The sequence below is a fragment of the Monodelphis domestica genome, chromosome 3 (assembly GCF_027887165.1).
Source record: "Monodelphis domestica isolate mMonDom1 chromosome 3, mMonDom1.pri, whole genome shotgun sequence".
In the NCBI taxonomy this organism is placed as follows: Eukaryota; Metazoa; Chordata; class Mammalia; order Didelphimorphia; family Didelphidae; genus Monodelphis; species Monodelphis domestica.
This window is the reverse complement of record NC_077229.1, coordinates 368,018,089-368,032,593: the sequence shown is the minus strand read 5'-3', so window position 1 is coordinate 368,032,593 and position 14,505 is coordinate 368,018,089.

The window sequence follows — 14,505 nt, the reverse complement described above, 5'->3', positions numbered from 1 at the left end:
TTCTACTCCCACAGTTTTTCCTCTGAATGTGGTTAATGTTTTTTCTCATAGATTCCTCCAAGTTGTTCAGGATCACTGCATTGCCACTAACAGTGAAGTCCTTTGCATTTGATTATACCACAGTGTATTAGTCTCATTACAATGTGCTCCTGGTTCTGCTCCTTTCACTCTGTATCAATTTTTGGAGGTCAGCCCAGTTCCCATGGAATTCCTCCACTTTATTATTCCTTTGAGCACAATAGTATTCCATCACCAGCATATACCACAATTTTTTCAGCCATTCCCCCAATCGAAGGACATCCCTTCATTTTCCAATTTTTTGCCACCACAAAGAGCACAGCTATGAATATTCTTGTACAAGTCTTTTTCCTTATTATCTCTTTGGGGCACAAATCCCCCAGTGCTATGGATGGATCAAAGGGCAGACTGTCTTTTAGCGCCCTTGGGGCATAGTTCCATGTTGCCCTCCAGAATGGTTGAATCAATTCACAAATCCACCAGCATGCATTAATGCCCCAACTTTGTGACATCCCCTCCAGCATTCATTATTTTCTGTTGCTGTCATATGAGCCAATCTGCTAGGTGTGAGGTGATATGTCAGAGATGTTTTGATTTGCATCTCTCTGATTATAAGAAATTTAGAACACATTTCTTGTGCTTATTAAAAGTTTTGATTTTTTCAACTGAAAATTGCCTATTCATGGCCTTTGCCCATTTACCAATTGGAGAATGGCTTGATTCTTTGTACAATTGGTTAAGTTCTTTATAAATTTGAGTAATTAGACCTTTGTCAGAAATTTTTATTATAAAGATTGTTTCCCAATTAGTTGTTACCCTTCTAATTTTGGTTGCATTGGTTTTGTTTGTACAAAAACTTTTTAATTCAATGTAATCAAAATTATTGATTTTATACTTTGTGATATTTTCTAGCTCTTGTTTCCTTTTAAAGTCTTTCCATTCTCAAAGATCTGACATGTATACTATTCTGTATTCATCTAATTTGCTTCTGGTTTCCTTCTTTATATTTAGGTCTTTCACCCATTCTGAGTTTATCCTGGTGTAGGGTATGAGAAGTTGATCCAAATTTAATCTCTCCCATACTATATTCCAATTTTCCCAGCAGTTTTTATCAAATACTGGGTTTTGGTTCCAAAAGCTGGGATCTTTGGGTTTATCATAGACTGTCTTGCTGAAGTCATTTACCCCAAGTTTTTTCCACTGATCCTCCTTTCTGTCTCTTAGCCAGTACCAAATAGTTTTGATTACCACTGCTTATACTTTGAGATCTGGGACTGCAAGGCCTCTTTCCTTTACATTTTTTTCATGATTCCCCTGGATATTCTTGATCATTTTTTCTTCCAAATGAACTTTGGTATTGTTTCTAAATAAGTAAAAAAGTTTGTTGGTAGTTCACTAGGTATGGCACTAAATAAGTAAAATAATTTGGGTAGGATTGTCATTTTTGTTATGTTAGTTCATCCTACCCATGAGCAGTTGATGTTTTTCCAATTGTTTAGATCTAGTTTTAATTGTGTGGAGAGTGTTTTGTAGTTTTGTTCATATAGTTCCTTTGTTTGTCTTGGCAGATAGATTCCTGAGTATTTTATTGTCTCAGGTGACTTTAAATGGAATTTCTCTTTATAATTCTTGCTGCTGTGGTGTGTTAGAGATATATAGAAATGCTAATGACTTATGTGGGTTTATTTTGTATCCTGAAACTTTGCTAAAGTTTTTGATTATTTTGACTAGCTTTTTGGTTGATTCTCTGGGCTTCTTTAAGTAAATTATCATATCATCTGCAAAGAGTGATAGCTTACCTTCAATTTCTTTTTCTTTTCTAATTGCTACAACTACTGTTTCTAGTACAATATTAAATAATAAAGGTGATAATGGGCATCCTTGTTTCACTCCTGATTTTTCTGGGAAGATTTCTAGTTTGTCCTCATAACAGATAATGTTTGTTGATGGTTTGGGGTATATACTGTTTATTATTTTTAGGAAAGGCCCTTCCATTCCTTTTTTTTTCTCATGTTTTCAACAGGAATAACTGTTGTATTTTGTCAAAGGCTTTTTCTGCATCTATTGAGATAATGATGTGATTTTTGTCAGTTTGCTTGTTAACATGGTCAATTATGTGGATTGTTTCCCTAATATTAAATCATCCTTGCATTATTGGTATGAATCCTACCTGGTCATAGTGAATAACCCTTGTGATCACATACTGGAGTCTTTTTGCTAGTATCCTATTTAAGATTTTTGCACCTATATTCATTAAGGAGATTGGTCTATAATTTTCTTTCTCTGTTTTTTGACCTGCCTGGCTTTGGAATCAGTACCATATTTGTGTCATGAAAGGAATTTGGTAGAACTCCTTCTTTGCTTATTCTGTCAAATAGTTTGTATAATATTGGTATTAACTATTCTTTAAGTGTTTGCTAGGATTCATTTGTGGATTCATCTGGACCTGGGGATTTGTTCTTCGGGAGTTTTTTGATGGTTTTTTTCAAACTCTTTTTATGATATGGAGTTATTTAGGTAGTCTATTTCATCCTCTGATAGTCTAGGCAATTTATATTTTTGTAAATATTCATTAACAAAACCTAAATTGCCATATTTATTGCCATAAAATTGGACATAATAATTTTTACATTAATTTCCTCTTTTTTAGAGGTGAGGTCACCCTTTTCATCTTGGACATTATCAATTTGGTTTTCTTATTTCATTTTTTAATTATATTGACCAGTACTTTTGTCTATATTATTTGTTTTTTTTCAAAGTACCAGCTTCTAGTCTTATATGTTAAATCAATAGTTCTTTGACTTTCAATTTAATTCATTTCTCCTTTGATTTTTAGGATCTCTGATTTAGTCTTCATCTGAGGATTTTTAATTTGTTCACTTACTAGTTTTTTTTAATTTGTATTCCCTATTCATTGACCTCTGCCATCTCTAATTTGTTAATATATAAATTCAAGGGTGTGAATTTCACCCTGAGTACTGCTTTAGCTTCATACCATAGATTTTGAAAGGATTTCTCATCATTTTCATTTTCTTCAATGAAGTTATTCATTGTTTCTATGATTTGTTCAATAACTAACTAATTTTGGACAATTGTATTATTTAATTTCCAATTAATTTTTTATTTGTCTCTCCATGTACCCCTACTAATTATTATTTTCATTGCACTGTGATCTGAGAAGGTTGTATTTATTATTTCTGCTCTTTTGCACTTGTTTGCAATGTTTTTATGCCCTAATACATGGCCAATCTTTGTGAATGTACCATGCTGCTGAAAAGGTGTATTCCTTTTTATCCCTATTTATTTTTCTCCACATATCTACTAACTCTAAATTTTCTAAGATTTCATTCACTTCTCTTACCTCTTTCTTATTTATCTTTTGGTTTGATTTTTCTAGTTCTGATAGAGGAAGGTTCAAGAACCCCACTAGTATAGTTTTTCTATCTATTTCATCCTTGAGCTCCACTAGTTTCTCCTTTAGAAAATTGAATGCTATGACATTTGGTGCATACATGTTGAGTGATGATATTTCTTCATTGCCTATACTGCCTTTTATCAAGATGTAATTACCTTCTCTATCTCTTTTAACTGGATCTATTTTTACTTTGGTTTTGTCATATATCAAAAATGAGACATCTCCCTTCTTTTTATCAATTGATACCCAATAGATTTGGCTCTATCCTCTTAAATTTACCCTATGTGTATCTACCTTCCTCATATGTGTTTCTTGTAGACAGCATATGGTAGGGTTTTGGATTCTAATCCACTTTGCTATTCACTTGTGTTTTATGGGTAATTTCATTACATTCACATTCAGAGTTATGATTACCAGATGACTATTTCCCAGATTTCTACTCCTAGTCCTGCCTTTTATTCCATCACTATTTCCTTCTACACCAATCTTTTGTTTTTAATCAGTCCCCATAATTTCCACCCTTATTTTCTTTCCTTTCTAACCCCTCCTTTATCATTCCCTCCTTATTTTCTTTACATTCTTTTTAAAGTACCCCCCACCCTCTCCCTCCATTATACTGCTTCCCTCCCCATCAGTTCATTTGTTACCCTTATACTTCCCTATAGGGCACAAACCAATTCTCTGCCCCAGTGGATTTGATTTTTCTTCCCACGTTGAGTCAATTTCAATGCACATAAGAGTTGAGTATTTCCTATCTCCAAACTCTTTACCCTTCTAGTGTATTGATGTTCTCCCCCCTCCTGCCATGAGCTTCTTTGTGACATATAAACTTACCCCCTTTTGTTTCCTTTCCCATTTCTTTTAGTATTAACCTCTTTTTAAAAATCTAGTTGTATATGTGTGTACATACACACACATATATGTATTTATGCATACATATATCTATATACATATTTATGTCTTGCTATTTCATCCTATACAGTTTGTCACTGCTCCCTCTAAGTGTAATTCTTCTAGCTGCCCAGGTGATAATAATAATTTTAAGATTTGCCAATGATCTCTTTTCTAATAGGAATATATATCATTTTAACTTATTGGGTCTCTTAAAAAAAGTTTTGTTTCTTTTGTTTTGTTTTCTTTTTCTTTCCCCCCCCCCTCTTTTTTAATTATCTTTTGATGAATCTCTTCAGTTCTGTGCTTGGGCATCAAATTTTCTGTTCCTATCCAGTCTTTTCTTTTCAAATGCTTGGAATTATTTTATTTTGTTAAATGACCATACTTTACCCTATAAGAATATAGTCAGTTTTGCTGAGTAGTTGATTCTTGCTTATAGACCTAGTTCCCTTTCTTTCCAGAATATCATATTCCAAGCTTTTTGGTCGTTCATTGTAGATGCAGTCAGATCCTATATTATCCTCACTATGGTTCCATGGTATCTGAATGACTTATTATTAGCAGCTAGTAATACTTTTTCCTTGGTCTGATAGTTCTTGAATTTGGCTGTAACATTCCTGGATTTTGTCAACTGGAGATTAAGTACAGGAGGTGATCTGTGGGTTCTTTCAGTCTCTACTTTTCCCTGTTGTTCTAGAATATTGGGGCAGTTTTCTTGGATAATTTCTTGTAGTTTGTTGTCCAGGATTTTTCTTTTGTCATGGTCTTCTGGTAGACCAATGATTCTTAAGTTGTCTCTCCTGGAATGATTTTCTAAATCTTCTCTTTTGTGAATGAAGTGCTTCATATTTTGCTCATTTTTTCATTCTTTTGATTTTGTTTTATAGTGTCCTGCTGCCTTGTGAAGTCACTTGATTCTAGTTGGTGTATTCTGGTTCTTAAAGACTGGATTTCATACCTGTTTTTTTGGTCATCCTTCTCCTTCTGGACTGATTTTCATTGGCGATCATCTTTCATCCTGTTTGCCTTATCTTTCATGTCCTTTGCCTCATTTGTAAACGGGTTGATTTTGGCTTTCAAGACACTGTTTTCTTGTTTTAGTTCAAGTGCCTGTGTTTCCAGACAGCTTATCTTAGTATTTAAATTCTCATCCCAGTTGTCTTCAGCCTCTCTTAATTGTGTTTTGAATTGTATTTTGATTTGTTCAAGAGCCTTTATCCAGTTCGCTGGGGTTTCTGTTTTATTGTTTGGTGTTCCCTCATCTTTCTCTGTTCTGTTTGCTCTTTGTTCATTGCCTGTATAGAAGCTGTCAATTGTAATTTCTTTTTTCTTTTTCTCGTTTGTTTGTATTTGCCCCTTCTTTACTCCCTGCAGTTACCTTTGGGTTAGGATTTTTGCACCTGGAGCTTCTGTGTCCTCTTGAGGCTTTGATGGGATTACGTCCAGCAGTCTGTGGGGGAGGGATTTTGGAGCTTGAGCTTCCCTACCCTCTGGAGGTTTTGATGGGATTAGGTCCAGCTGTCTGTGGAGGAAGGGTTTTGGAGCTTGAGCTTCCCTGCCCTCTGAAGGCTTTGATGTGGTTAAGTCCAGCTGAGTTGCTGGATGTGCCCTGAGGCTAAAACCTTGGGAAGGGGAGGTCAAGATGGAGTGTCTCCACTGCTGCAACTAGGCTGCCTGCTCTGTGCTCTACATTTCTTCTCTATCTGCTTCACCACTGCCTGTGTTGCATGCTCTAAGCCTGGCGCAGCTTTGCCCTCAAGGTACTCCCTCCATACTAGCTCCTTTTCTTGCCCAGAGGTTCCAGATGCCACTCGAGGCTTAGAGTTCTAGGTGGGGGATTGGTCCCAGGACCTTCCTTCTTCCTTCCCCTTAAACTGGAGTATTCTCCAATTCTGACTTTAGGGGGGGATACCTTTTAAATTGAGTCCAGCAGAAGGGTTCCTTGGCTCTGACTTGTTGTTAGGTTTGATTTTCATTCCTCTGGGAGCATTTAGTTTGTAATTGGTGAGGAAGAGTTTTCAGAGGTCTGAATATTTGCTCCCTCTAAGCTGCAGTATTGTCTCTGACTCCTACTTTATCCCTTTTTAATTGATTACATAAATAGTTTTATTCTTTTTAATAATGACAATAAAATACCATAAATTATTTCCCCTCTAACTATAGAACAATTTGTAGAAGAAAATCTTCTGAGAGTTACTTCATTAATTTATTTTTATCTTTTAATCAGAAAAGCATTTAGTCCTCTTAAAGTTTATTTATCTTTTTTTATTTATCTTTTTCATATGGTCCTAGAGTAAATATTTTGTCTTTATTCTCTCTTTGCAATCATTGTTCATCATCTCGTAATGTTTATATGTTTATTTCTCTATTCCCTACCCCTACAACATCTTCTTGAAAGGAAAAATAAAATCTTAGGATCTTTATATCCTTAGGAACTAAAATGGTGCCTTGCACATATTAGGTGCTGTTAAATTTATGATTGGACTGAATATGTTTTTAGTTGTTTGAGGGGGATATAATTACAAAATCCCAAACGAATTACTCAGGTCAGAATGGAATTTATGGTCATTTATTTTACAATAGAGAGAAGATATTAAGGAAGAGAGAAAGAAAGGAAAAAGAGAGATAGCTGCTCCAGAATTGTATGAACAAGGCAGGAGTTCTGAGGCCCCAGCCAAAGGGGGGAGGGAAGGCAAAGAATTAAATTTGACATGGATTCCAGCCATGAGGCCTCCTCCATGATGAGCGGTCTCCCAAGAGGCTGGTTCCACCAGAAAGCCAGTGAAAAAGGGGTCCCAGGATGATCCAGCCTCTTCAGAGGCTGGTGCCTCCAGAAAATCCAAGGAAAAGGGAGTCAGCCTTTACATTCACCATGTGTCAGTTCAAAGGAACATGGTCTCAGGTTCAGTCAACACTCTTCTGAATAATGAATAGTCTCTCACAGGAAGTCACCTCCATTTAAAAACACTTCTTTTGTGTCACTTCCTGATTCTTCCCCTAATTTTACATCTACCAATCATAGTTGATGCTTTGTTTTTGGAGAATGCTCAGCGGCAGTCAGTTGAATTTGATTCATTACACACTATTTCACGTATAGGTTACAGACCTCCCACTTAATGTATGAAATGGGGTATTTACATCTTTGGTGATTAAATCTAAAACGGGCAGATCTCCATATTCAACTTTAAGTATTGTGCTTATACTTTTGGGGATAAAATCTAAAAACAGACAGGGGATTACAATTTAATCTTTCCAATCAGAGGAGAGTTAAGTATTTTCATTGTTATAATCAGAGGAGAGTTAATTTTAATCTTGACAGTGCTTAATAAATGATTGGTGATTTATTTTCTGTATTTCTTTTATAATTGACCAAACATTATCTGATTGTATAACAGTACCAGGAGTTTAAAAAATATTTGTCAATATTTCAAATTATCCCTGAAAATATATGTGTATAAAGGTTTTATATTTTCCCCTATATGAAATGAATTGCCATTTTATGTATCTACTTGCCCCTATTCAGTCTTCACCAGCATGTATTACTAACAGCATTCATTTTGGGATTATCGAAACAGAAAGGACTGAAAAAGATGAGGAATAGTCTGCTTTCTATTTCAGGAAATTAAATACTAGGTTTTATTTTTTCATTTAAATTTCTGTCTAAGCCACCATTTGGACTTCTTCTTCTATGCTCTAGAAAATGTTTCATTATGTTAGATTAATCCAGCTCTGAAATTTACACATTTGAAATACTCCCCTGCCACCCTGAATTCTGTCCTTTAGAGGGAATGACTCCTAGAACTTCCATATCAGGTGGATGCCCAAGCTATACTTTAATATTTCTATATGATCTCCCTAGCTGAATACCTTTGTCTACACTTTGTCCCCCTAACTTTTCACTTTCTTACTAATTTTTGCCTTTCCCCATTAAAATGTAAAAATGTAAACTCTTCAATAGGATTGGGATTGCCCCCTTTATGCTCTTACTTGTAATCAAGGCTTTAGTAAAGTGCCTGACATATAATTTAAGGGGTGAATTTAGGGGTTATTGACTGAATATGCTATATTAAAGGTTGCCAGGGATTAATTCAATCCCAATAAAAATACTAGTCAGTCTTGGAATTTTCTGGTGGTTTAATTACAATAGAGTGAAGAAATTAAGAAGAAGAGGGAGAGAAAGGGGTATAAGATTTCTCTGGCCTATCCTAAGCCAAGGGAAGTTCAGAGAACTCAGCCAGGAGGCCTCCTCAGAAGATTAAAACCAGCTTGGCTTCTAACCACAAGGTCTATTCCTTTGATGGGAGGCCTCCTAAAAGGATAGTGCTTTTAGGAGGTAAAGAAAAACGAATCAGCCCAAATCACTCACCCAGGTCCCTCAGGGAAAATTTATCACCTAGCCCATGCTACCAAGCTTCTCCAGTCCCTTACCAGCAAGTCACAAATGCCAACCACCAACATGCCAAATGCCACCCAGCACTCCCCATGCTGCCAACAGAGACCAATGTCTCCATGAGTGAGAGTGAGAGAGAGAGAAAGAGCCACATCTCAGTAAGAGAAGCCAGAGAGAGAAAGTGATGTGAAATATATAGACCATTCTTATCATCACTTCCTGCATCTCAAATGTACCAATGGTAGCTTAAGCTTGGCTTTGCACAGCCCAAGGGGTCTTTCAGTTGTTTCTTATTTGTCACTTGCTAGCACATGTCTGTCATAGGCCATCCTCCTCAACACTTAATCCTTAAGTAGGGGTATATACATTCCTGGTTGCTAGACTAAGCAGAGTGGAGTAAATCTAAAATTCACAATAATAAGCAGTTAATAAATACTTGTTGGATGGATGACAGAAGTGGCATTATTTGATTCATAATACTTTTGTATGATCTATTCATTTTAGCACAGAATTTTGAATTTTGAAAAAACATCTCAGAGCCATAGGGAATCTTTGGAATTTATTGAATGGAGATGATGATCTGGTCAGGCCTGCATTTTAGGAAGATCATTTTGTTAGATGCAGTAAAGGATGAATTGGAATATGGACAGGGTTGAGGCAAGCAGACCACCAAAAGGCTATTTTAATAGTCTCGTCATGAGGTAATGATGATCTATAATAGATTGATGTTAGTATTAGAGGATAGGATGGGGCAAATATAAGACATAGTAAAAGTTACAAAGGATAGGACAAGCCATTGATTGGATATTAAGAACATGTAAAAAAGGAAAGAATCAAAGATAACACCTAAAGTGTGTCTTAGGGTGATTGGGAGAAGGAGGGTAGTTTTTATTTTGAGTTCAAGATTCCTATGGTATATCCACTTTAAAATGTTTAATAGTTAGCTGAAAAGATAACAGGAAGTCAGAAGACTCATTAGGTCTAGAAAATAGATCTATATGTACAAAAGAAAGTATAGGACAAAGACTCTGTGGATACCTCAGTCTAGTGGGTGCGACCTAGATTGTTGGTCAGTTCTTCAACAGGTTGGAATTATATTAGGAAAGATCATTAAAACCTACACCAGTGATGGCAAATCTATGGAATAAGTGCCAAAGATAGCATGCAGAGTGTTCTCTGTGGGCACTTGGCTGCCCTATCTCTCCGCCCCACCCCCCACCCCCAGAGTTCATTAATAGAAAGGCAGAAGGATTCAGGAAAAGCTGATCCCTTCTCCTCTCCACCATGCCTGATGATAATTTTTCATATCATCTGCCTCTGTGCCCAGCTGCCCAATGGGAACACAAAGTGGGTAAAGTGAGCAACTTACATGTGGCAGGCCTGGAGGGTTTCAGAGTGATCTGGGCCATTACCCTACCATTCTCAACATTCTCTGCTGATATTCCTCATATGAACCCTCTCCACCAACTAGCCCAATGGGAACTCTTTTTGCTCCCCTTTATGGGATAAGGGGGGTTAGGGTGACCCTGGCACTGGGTGGGGGTGAGGGGTATGGGACTTGGTCTGGGGGGGGGTCAGGCACAGCACTTGGTCTGAGGGGTGAGGACAGGGCACAGCACTCCTTCTTTAAAAGATTTGCCATCATTGACCTAGAAAAAAGAGAGCATTAAGTACAAAATCAGGGATTAAGAGGGTAATTGACAACATAAAAGACTTCATGTGGCCTAGAAGAATGAAGATTGAAAAAGGCTACCAATTTTGGCAAATAAAAGATCACTGATAACTGTTGATAAGGCAGAGTTAGATGAATGATGAGAGCAGAAACCTCTAAAAAAAAGTAAAGGGAGTGTGAGGGAAGGAAATGGTAGCATCTATTTCAAGAGGCATTTTCAAGGAGTTTAGCCAACAAGTGGATGAAGTTTTAGAGTACTAACTAGAAGTGATGCATGGATCAAGTGAATATTTTTTTTAATATATTTTATTTGATCATTTCCAAGCATTATTCGTTAGACATAGATCATTTTCTTTTCCTCCTCCCCACCCCCCATAGCCGATGCGTAAGTCCACTGGGCATTAGATGTTTTCTTGATTTGAACCCATTGCTTTGTTGATAGTATTTGCCAAGTGAATATTTTTTTAAAGAATTGAGATGTGTTCATGTTTGTAGGGAATAAGGAAATAGCCATTACAAGTAATATATTTAAGATATGCGATAGCAGGGATATTAAAAAGTCAATGAGCTGAAGAATATAGGCTTACTGTCCATCTAGGAGGGTTCACCTTATCAAATATAAGTGCTACTAATTTATGTAAGACTAAGGATGAAGGCGGGTAAAGAGGAGAGGATATTTTTATCAGGTGAAATTAGGAATAAGAAAGAGATGGAAGCAAGATAAAACATCTGATTCCTTTAGGCCAGCTGCTTTGAATTCATAAAGGGAAACAAACTAACTGTTCTCATTAGTTCCTCATTTGTCTTGTGTAACTTAATATTTATTATTTTATTATTTCCATTTAAAAGACCATTCATTTTAGAGAAGAGAAACAAAGAATTGAATAATTCTATCTTCTGTCTGCAGTCAAATACCACTTTTACATCTTTACAATCTTGGGATTATTCAATTTTTTATTCTTCTTTTTCTTGAATATTGCTAAAAATTCAAAAACATTTCTTTTTATAATATTTTCTTCTCTTGCCAGCTTTAGCACATTATAAATTTTAGAATTCCTATGATACTTTTTAAAAGACCAGACAATAGAGATTTGTTCATTTTTGTTACCTGAACTTTGTTCCATCATTAACATTTTAAAACAAAGAAACAAACATTATAAGTTGTTGGTTAAAACTCTGTGATAGGTAATCAGAAAAATTGCAGAATCTTAACTTCATTGGAATTGTGTCCTTTTAATAATACAGAATTTTTTTTCATTGAGCATCTCCCATACCTCCTGAGCCAACTATATTTAGAAAATTTTAGTTCATAAAATGTTATATTTTCTCTTAATCTCTATAAATTATCATCTAAAAATGAATGTTGTATATGGAAATATGCCCAGATTTATTATTCTCCTCTACCACAAATTCAAGATTTTCAACATTGCCCCTATAACAAGGGGTTCGTTTTTCTAAGTAAGAATCATATGCAATTGTCTTTTGCTGATTTCTCCAGATTTTGAAAAATCCAAGTATTATTGAGGCTAATAAATAATATAAGATGTTCTGCTTATGACATAAAGTGCCAGAAGATGGTTATATTATTAAATTCCCCTATCAATATATTTCACTTGAGTTTCAAGTTTGTAATTTGTTTTTGAAACTATTCACTTATTTGCTTTTTCTGTCAAGGAAATCCCTAATATCCTTAAGTGACAACTTTGGGTTGAATTTTGTCTAAATATTCTATGAAGCTTTTTCTCATTCTGGGAAACTTGCATTAATATTCCTTCATTATATACAATGATGCCCAATACCAGTGATGGCAAACCTATGGCACTTATGCCAAAAAGGGCACACAGAGCTCTCTCCTTGGGTATGCCGTAAGTTGCCCCACAGAGTTCATTACTAGAAAACCACAGAGAATCAGGGCAGAACTGTTCCCCTCTCCCTCTCCATGTACCTGAGGTTATTCCTCACTTCACCCACCTCAACAGCCCAATGGGAGCATTTCCTCTTCCTCCCTTGTCTGGGGTAGGGCCATGAGGGCCAAGGTGGAGAGGCATGGCACTTGGTGTCTGGGTGGATCAGGCATGACACTTTGTCTGGGAGGTGGGGTGGGGGTGAGGCTTGGCATTTCTTCTCTAAAAGGTTCATCATCACTACCCTACAGTATTTTATGTTCACCATTTCATTTAAATAATGTATGCCAATCCAGAACCATGATTCAGGCATAAGTTTTATCCTACCAAATGTCAGAGATGCAAGTAAAGTTAAATTTGCTTCCTTTCATTAAAACTTTTTTGGGTGTTTTTTTGGAGTGACAAATACATTTATTTACAAGCATTGGTTGGGCCACTGATCTTCAAAGACAGACAAACCAGCCCCAATCTGCAAGAGAGGAAGAACTTGTAGAGCAGGAGCACAGTTTGGGGAACTTATCCTATATTAAATAGTTATATAGGCATCAGTTCTGTTGGTACTGAATAGAGCAGTATCTTGCCCCACACCCACAGGACATGTAAAGGGAAAAGGGGAGGAGGCCAAGAGGGTCACCAAGTTAGAATTACTCCCTGGTGAAGTGCAATATCAATCACAAGGCACTGAGTGGGGGGTTGCAAAAGGGAACTGGACTTCCTGGGTTTCCCAGTCCCAACCTTGTCCTAGAATGTTTGAGGGACAAGAATTGCCCCCTGAGAAGAGGATGGAGGAACAAAAAGAGCTATTAACATTTTCCATATCTTGGGAATGCTTGGTGTCCTATTCCACCTATTCCACAATTAGCCTCAGAAGAGACTAGGCTAATTGTGTCATAAGAAATGACAAACAAGATGATCACAAAAGACCTAGAAAAACTTACATGAGGGGAAATTAACAAGTGAGCAGAAATAGAATGTTTTAGACAGTAGCAACAATAATGTATAGTGATCAACTATAAATGACTTAATTATCAACAATCATCAAGGATAACTCTGAGACTCATAACCAAAAAAGGATATGCACCATCATAGAAGGAATAGAGTCTGAATTCAAATTGAAATTTTAAATACTCTATGTAATTCTGACATAATTTTTTTTTCACTAGCAATGTGTCTTCTTTCACAACACAATTAACATGGAAATATATATTATATGATAATATATGCCCAGGCTATGTTATATTCCCAGCTTTCTTAGGGAGTAGACGGGGGTAGGGAAAAAGAGAGAATATGAATTGCAACATCTTAAAAAATGAATATTGGAAAATTGGATTCATATGTAATTTGGAAAAAAATAATTTTTAAAATTATGTATATATATATATATATATATATATATATATATATATATATATATATATATATATATATATATATATATATATATATATATATATATATATATATATATAAGACTAAGCAACCAGCAGAGGCCCACTTTCTTTGTTTTTGAGGATCTAGGACCTTCCCATCTCTTTCCCTTACAGAAAAAGAAAGCAACAGCCTGGCTTCTCTCATGGAAACAGGGGCCTTCCCATTCCTCTCTGTAGTGGCACTGTCCCCACTAAAGAAGTCCAGGAAATTAGTCGATCACCTTAGGGCTCAAGAAGAGTTATGGAAGGAGTGGCTGACTTTTGTGGAAATTGTATGATGAATGAATATACTTTTGTAATATACCTGAGCTCTCCTTTTCTGTAGAGACCCCTTAACCCAGTCCCCTGACCTAGATTCAAAGGAAATGAGGTTAGCAACTGTCTAGAGAACCAGGAACTATTGCCCAACCTCTTTTGATAGAGTGGAATGTCCCAAATGCTTCTGCACCCTGGTTCTCAGTTTCTGTGAAAATCACAAGGCTTGAAGTTCTATGGACTGTTTGCTCAAAATAATTTGTGTGTGTGTGAGGGCATGTTTGTGTGTGTGTGTGTGTGTGTGTGTGTGTGTGTGTGTGTGTGTGTGTGTGTGCAGTTGCTAGGTTTAAATATCCAATTGTAATCCTACCTTCCCCCTGTGAGCTTTGAGATCAGGTTTTCTTTGTTCCATGTGAAAGTCAAACTCAGATAATAAATGCCCAGGATGTCTTTAGTCCATATTATGGATTCTGTTTTCTGCTTAACCCCCTAGGGACTGGGTCCTTCCATAATACCTATTCTGAAAG